Source organism: Tinamus guttatus, unplaced genomic scaffold (assembly GCF_059628265.1).
Source record: "Tinamus guttatus ecotype Peru unplaced genomic scaffold, ASM5962826v1 Tinamus_guttatus_pri_ptg000942l, whole genome shotgun sequence".
Lineage (NCBI taxonomy): Eukaryota > Metazoa > Chordata > Aves > Tinamiformes > Tinamidae > Tinamus > Tinamus guttatus.
Genome location: NW_028289476.1, coordinates 1,549,167 through 1,556,617, shown reverse-complemented (window position 1 = coordinate 1,556,617; position 7,451 = coordinate 1,549,167). Strand labels below are relative to the sequence as shown.

Genomic DNA, 7,451 nt, shown 5'->3' with positions numbered 1-7,451 from the left:
CACTCTCCAACTACTTGGGAAGAGGTGCTCTGAGCAAAACAGAGGCAGGTAGGCTCTGCCTTCCCTCTGAGCTTTCTGCTTCCCCTGCAGAGGCAGCGCAATTGGGCAAACAGAAACTGCCCGCCTCTCCAGGGGCTGTAGATGATGTCAGGGGGACAAACCAAGGGCGCTTCAGCCCAGGTTCTGGGCTTCCTGGATAGCAAATTTCTTCCGTGGGCCAGGCCTAGGCAGGGGAACACAACACCCCATGAGCCCAGGCACTGGAGGTGTCACTGTGCAGGAGTGCCAGGGAGGGTTCTGTGAGCTCTAAAAAGAAGAGCTGTGGGAAGCAGAGTGGCGCAGCGGAAGCGTGCTGGGCCCATAACCCAGAGGTCGATGGATCGAAACCATCCTCTGCTAGGAAGTGTTTTGGCAAACACCCTCGCTGACACCTGGCGCTTCTCCCCTTGGACAGCTCCACCAGCACTCCCTACCCTGCAGGCCTCCAGCTGCGTGGTGTTACTGCCTCTGCTGCTCCCTTGCCTTCTCTTTGGCTTTCTTGACCTCTTCTCCCACCTTCTCCTTTGCTATCCTAGCATCCAGAGCAAGTATACGTACAAGCACACACAAACAGAGCCCACAGACGTGACGTGGCCACATGCATGAATGCAGACAGAGAGCAGAGCCTTTATGAGCAGTCACAAAAACACCAATTTCAACTGGCTTCTTTGCCACAGAAAGACCAATCCATTTTGATCTCCTCATGGGCTAGTCAGGACTGGAGTTCCTTAGTGGACAGCTGGACAGCTCCTCCCCTCTAGATTCCCAGGTACATGCATTTTCACCCAACTGAAAAGCAGAGAGCCATGCTCTGCTTCTCTGAGGCCCACAGAGGCTGAAGTCTCACTTTTGCATGTGGCCTTGGTGGTCCTAGTCTCCTGGCTTTCTGAGACAGTTTGCTTATTTTGATGGTGAAGAACCATTCAGGAAGCTCCACTCAAACCTGGCAGAGCCCCATGCCTACAGGTGGATACTATGTGATGCCAGCATGGGGATAGACTCTCCTCAGCTTCAGGCAGAGAGAAAACCCCCGTGGAAAGAGAGTAATGCTTTCCTTTGTACAGCGGGCAGTTAAGTGTAGCTGAAGGAGAGGAAGATACCATGACGAGACTCCAGCTATGCTGCACAATGTCTTTAATGAGAAGGAAGGAGAAAAGGTAGTGAATGAAGCAGTACACAGAGCAAGACACACGTTTCCAGGCTGCTGGGTGCTGACTCCAAAGCGGGTGGTCGTCCGGCTTCAACAGTTTAGATTGCAGCGGGGGACAGGCAGGCACAGTCCGCCTGCACCCAGACCAAGGGAGCCCCCAGATGCGATGGGCACCCCTCCAGCACTCAGGGAGCTCCCAACGGCAGCTGACAGAGAGGATCCCACGGCTGTGTTCTGAGGGAAGGAGGTGAGGATGGGCCCCGGCAGGGTCACCACGACCGGGGAGGCCTCGATGGCAACCACTGAGTCAGCGCAGCGGGCGATGCAGGGCTCACTGCAGCTGCTTGCAAGAGGGGTAGGGCCGGAGGTGCCGCACGGGCGTGGCTGGCAGGGTCTGAAGCAGGACATGTCGCTGTGAGGGAGGCAGAGCTGAAACACAGAGCAGGGGAGGTAAGAGAGCATGAGTTGGAGGACCATGGCTAATGCAGAGTATGTGGGAAGTGCCCCACACTTTTTAGGGAAGCGGGAGCAATTTAGGAAGGCCGACACCATGCCGCAGGCTGAGAAGCCACATGGAAGAGCAGAAATGGTTTGGGGAAGCCTGCAATACTTTCTGCATTCCCCTTGGTCTCTCCATGCCACACAGGCCTTCTCCTGTAATTTTCCTGTCAGAAATTACACAGCTGGAACAACTTCACCCCCTCTTCTCACACCTGCCCTCCTTACTGGGGGCATGTGGAGGCTGCGGAGACCTCCCCTCACTTTTGATTCCAAAGCATGTGTGGACCAATCCCCCTCCATGTAGCAAAACTTAGGAATACTGAGCAGCTTTTCACACGCATTCCCTTAGAGTGGGCTGAAAGGACCTGTGGACACACCAGTCCTAGTGCATCTCCAAAACAAATGTTTCTGCTTTGCAGATGGCAGAGGATGCACTTGGGTATTTCTTTAGAGAAGACCTGCTGCAGGTGGAAATTCTAGCGTACTGGCATGCCTGAGCTAAAGCCAGATATGCCTCTTCAGCTTGAAAGAACCCTCCTCTTCCCTCCAAAAGATCCCTCTCTTTCCTAGCTCCCCATTACTACCACCAACCACCCTTGAAATCAGGAATATATAAGGGACCTAAAAGAACTCAAGTGCTAAGCTTATCAGCCAACTATGAAAGTTGAGCGGCCAGCATGACAGCAATTCAGCCCATAGGAAGCGACAGAGCAGAGCCAGGCTTACCGAGATTGCCGAGGAAAGTGAGGCAGAGAGAGGAGGATGGCAGAGCCTGGTGCAGCACACGCTTTTATGCTGTGTTCCAGAGCCCCTGGGGACCCAAAACATTCCTTGCTCATGAAGCACCTGGGAGTTGCTGCTGCTGGCAGTGTTCTCACTGGTGATTTTACCCTTGCCTCTCTCAGCACAAGTGTGGTGCTCCTATTTCATTCGAGTTGTCATTGGAATGCCTAACCTGTGTCATAAGCGCCATTCTGGACCTTCAGGGCCCATGAGCTCAGAGGTCTCAGGCTCACTGTGCCTTGAGGATGTAATTGGATTTGTGTCCTGTTCATCCCCTTTGACTCCTCTGCCTCCCTGGCCACCAGCCATGGTGATGTCTGACCTGTGAAGGACGCTTTGAGTCCACTCTTGAGTGCTTTCAGTGGAAGGACAGAGGCTGAACCTCAGAGACCTCTCTCCCCTCAGATGACTGTAGTTGCTCAGCACATGTTGAGCTAAGTTCAGAGAGATCTTGAAGAATGCACAGTCCCATAAGGGAGCAGAGACTCAAGTCTCCTGCCATTTGGCAATCCTCAACAAGTAGAAGGACTTGTGTGAACTGAAGGGAAGCACCTTTGGGGCAGGAGTGAGGGTTGTGGTGATGTCGCTGGTGCTGATTTTTATCAGAGTGCACCACAGCCTGTTTTGGCTGTCCTAGAGCCCAGGGAAGAAAGGCAGGTTTACAGTGAGGAGGAGGAGGCTGGAGAAGAGGCTGGTCCCCTCCTGCCTGGAAAGGGCAAGCAGTGGCTCTCTGGGACCTCTACAGGCATGTATGTAGGGCACTTGAGGAGGGCTTCACTCGGCTTCTAGCCAGAGTTCTAGGCTCTGCTTTGGCAACGGAGGCGCTCATGCGCATCCAAGTGCAGGAGGAAGACCAAAGAGGTGCCTGCATCCTTCCCTGAAAGTGACCTCACCAAAATGCACCTATTTCCCCCAGCAAGTCCACCACAGAGCCCGAAAGCCTGCATGGCCATCTTTGTAGGAGTGGCTCGTAACAACTAGCCACAAGCTCACAGCCGTTTCTCCTGCGTCAGAGATGGCGTGGCCCATTCAAGGCTTTTTCATTCCAGAGCAACATTGAATCAGTCTCCAGGAGCAGCTGGGGTGATCTGTTGTATCGTGGTAGAGCTGGGAAAATCCCTGTACTCCAGGGAAACGTGAGTCACCTGCTCTTGATTTCAGCAGAGGCAGCGTCCTGGCCTCAGGCATGAGAGGACTACTGGGCTCATGTCCTCATTCCTACTGAAGTGCTGCTTCAGGAGACCAAGGGCCATTTTCAAAGAATTTTGCCTTATTCCTGAAACATCATTCCCAAGGGTGAATGATGCTTTTAGGGCACCACTGCCTGTAAGGACAATGCTCTTTTATGGCTGGTCAAGGCCCCATGTGACTCAGTGCAGGGAGATGGCACTGTCCCTCCCCCAGCCCGTTACTGGACTACACTGTGCCCTCTGAGTCTTCTTTCTCTGTTTCACCAGCTGGCTTTTCCTTTCCCCTCCTCCTCTCCTGACATCCTCTTCTCGAGGCTCCACCAAGCCAGCGTCCTCAGCCTCTTCTCTTATGACCTATGCTTCAGTGCAAACCGACTCACTTTGGCCTGCCTTCCCTCTCACTTGATGGGGAAAACACGGTGGCCAAAAGCAGCTACAATGCATTCTGACTACCATGTTCAGTCTTCATACTGTCCCTGAAGGAGGCTCACCATCTCCTGAGCAACTGCCATGACCCGGGGAGGAGAGAGCTCTCTCAGGGTAAGCTTGAGTCCCTCCATTGAAACTCCTTGAAAGCTGACTTGAGGTGTCCTTCGTGGACCAAATGTCACCATGGCTGATGGCCATGCCAACCTCAGGGATAGCGGGATGAGTCAAAGAGGAATCCTTTTGACACAAATCCATGGACAACCTCAAGGCACAATGTGCCTGAGACCTCTGAGTTCACGGGCCCTAAGAGTCCAGAATGGGGCTGATGACGCAAGTTAGGCATTCCAACGCCAACTCGAATGAAATGGGAGCACCACACTTGAGCTGAGAGAATCAAGGGCAAAATCACCAGTGAGAACTCTGCCAGCAGCAGCAACTCCCAGGTGCTTCATGAGCAAGGAATGTTTTGGGTCCCCGGGGGCTCTGGGACACAGCATAAAAGCGTGTGCTGCACCAGGCTCTGCCATCCTCCTCTCTCTGCCTCACTTTCCTCAGCAATCTCGGTAAGTCTGGGTCTGCTCTCTCGCTTGCTGCGGGCTGAATTGCTGTCATGCTGGCCTATCAGCTTTCATAGGTGGCTGATAAGCTTAGCACTTGACATCTTTTACGGCCCTTACGTGTTCCTCTTTTTAAGGGTGGGTGGTGGTGGTGATGGGGAGCTAGGAAACAGAGTTCTTTGGGAGGGAAAAGAAGTGTTCTTTCAAACAGAAGAGGCCTCTCAGGTTGCAGCTGAAAGTATGCCAGAATTTCCACCTGCAGAAGGTCATGTCTAACTGAGTAGCCAAGTGCATCCACGGCCATCTTGAGTGCAGAATTTTTTTTTACAGCCATGTGGTACGTTGAGTCTTTCTATCGGTGCTTTTAGCCCACTCCAGTTGATCTTATGTGAAACCCTGGCTAGGATTCCCATGTCCTGTTACTTGGAGGGGTATGCGTTCATGCCACCTGAGCTGCTTCTGAAAGCAGGAACGAAGGAAGCCCACAGCGGCCTTCACGAGCTCTCGGTGAAGAGGGCAGGCATGAGAAGTGGGGGCCGAGACCTTTCAACATGGCGGTTTCTAACAGGAGAGCTACAGAAGAAGGCCTACTTGGCATGGGTGGACCAAGGGGAAGGGGAAGGTATTGTGAGCTTGCCCCAACCATGTCTGCAGCTGGAACTTGCGCCCTCTTTTCCCTCCCCTGCTCTGTGTTTCAGCTCTGCCTCCCTCACAGCGACATGTCCTGCTTCAGACCCTGCCAGCCACGCCCGTGTGGCACCTCCGGCCCTACCCCTCTTGCAAGCAGCTGCAGTGAGCCCTGCGTCGCCCGCTGCGCTGACTCAGTGGTTGCCATCGAGGCCTCCCCGGTCGTGGTGACCCTGCCGGGGCCCATCCTCACCTCCTTCCCTCAGAACACAGCCGTGGGATCCTCTCTGTCAGCTGCCATTGGGAGCTCCCTGAGTGCTGGAGGGGTGCCCATTGCATCTGGGGGCTCCCTTGGTCTGGGTGCAGGCGGACTGTGCCTGCCTGTCCCCCGCTGCAATCTAAATTGCTGAAGCCGGACGACCACCTGCTTTGGAGTCACCACCCAGCAGCCTGGAAACGTGTGTCTTGCTCTGTGTACTGCTTCATTCACTACCTTTTCTCCTTCCTTCTCATTAAAGACATTGTGCAGCATAGCTGGAGTCCTGTGGTGGTGTTTCTTTTGCTTCCAGCCTCCCTTAGCCACCCACTCAGCATCCCCTCTTTCTAGAGATATGTCTAGAGCTTACTTCTCCCTTTTGGCAGCTGCACAGGAACTCTCCTCCTCTATCATTGCCTCCTGCTATAACCAGGAAGTCCATTGTGTTTGGGGAAGGATGTTTGTCCTGAGGAACTTTAGGGCATTCTTCCTCCTTCAACTGTTTTGTCACATGTTAAGGATCATGAGGCACCAGTGGTTTCAGGAATGATGCTAAACTCTTTGAAAATGCCCCTCTGCCTCTTGGAAACTGCACTTTAGGAGGAATGAGGACATGAGCTTGGTATTCCTTGTGCACCCACCAAATCAACAGCAGGATGACTCACGTTTCCCTGGAGCACAGGGCATTTCCCAGGTCTTCCACAGTATAATAGCTCCTAGCTGCTGTGGGACACCAATCCAACATTGCTCTGCAATGGAAAAGCCTTGAATGGGCCACACCATTCCTGACCAGGCAGAGAGAGATGTGAGCTTGTGGCTCACTGCTGCAAGCCATTCCTAGAGATGGCTTCTGGCTGGGCTAAACAGGTCCATACGTGTGTGTGTCTCTCTCAGGGAAGGCAGCTTGATCTGCTTGTAGGCATGAGATCCTGCAGTGCTCAGCAAGAGCATAGAGCCCTGTGTGGAAGAAACAGTCAAGTCCCCTACGCACATGCCTATGGAGATCCCACGGAGTGATGGATTGCCCTTTCCCAACCAGATGGAACCCACCCACTCTCTGGCCTCCTCTTCTTAGTTGTAAGCCTTCCTTTGTTCCTTAGGCTCTTGTCCAGGGCCTTTTCTTGCGCTTGCCCATCTTCCCAGTGGGGATGGCAATCTCTGCAGACTGGGGAGCAGAGAGCAGAAGTCCCTGATGACAGGAGAAAGACAAGTGTTGGAGCACTCTCCAAAGAGAGTCCTCTTTGATATATGCATCCATGGATGACAGGGCATCAGGGCACAATGCCTGGCTTTTCTTTAGGAAGGTTTTGGACACGCTCTGCCACACATATTTGCATCCAATTTGACACGTTATGGACTGTGTGGGCGGAGAATCCACCAGGAGAAACGCAGATCCTGGCACCTGCCTGGGCTGATTCCCCTGCCCTGCAGAATGACTGGGTGTGAAGCTGCTCTGTTGGATACACCCTGAGGCAACAGATTACCAGAGGAGCCTGTTTCACTTGCGCCGGCTCCGCACGGATTACTGGCCCCGTGAGTGAGCAGAGCTGAAGTCTGGGGAAGCTACGGCCTTAGCCTTAGGGGAGGCTATAGGTGGGAGACCTTACTGTAGCAGTACCTTGCCAGAGGTACTCAAAGGTACCTTGAGTACCTCTGCAAAGGCAGGGGGAAGAGAGCCAAGAGGTAGGCAGAACTGATATTGGTGTCACCCCAGCTGCCCTGACCTCTTTTGGGACATCAGACACAGAACAGGGAGCTGACCCTAGGCACACTACTTGCTCCTTCACCGCAAACCATAGGGCCAACCCAGAAGGGCTCAGAGTGGAGAGCACAACCTGCAAAGAAGGCTTTCCAGGGTGAAGGTCCAGCTTTGAGGCGCGTGCCTGCCAATGCGGGAAAGGAAAAGAGGCAGAGAAGCC

General features: G+C 53.6%; 1 non-coding gene across 1 annotated transcript; it reads left to right on the top strand.

Moving 5' to 3' along the window:
• The first annotated feature begins 327 nt into the window (after positions 1–327).
• TRNAM-CAU (transfer RNA methionine (anticodon CAU)) lies at positions 328–399 on the top strand. Its single transcript has one exon. It is a non-coding gene; the product is annotated as a tRNA-Met (tRNA).
• The last annotated feature ends 7,052 nt before the right edge of the window (positions 400–7,451 follow it).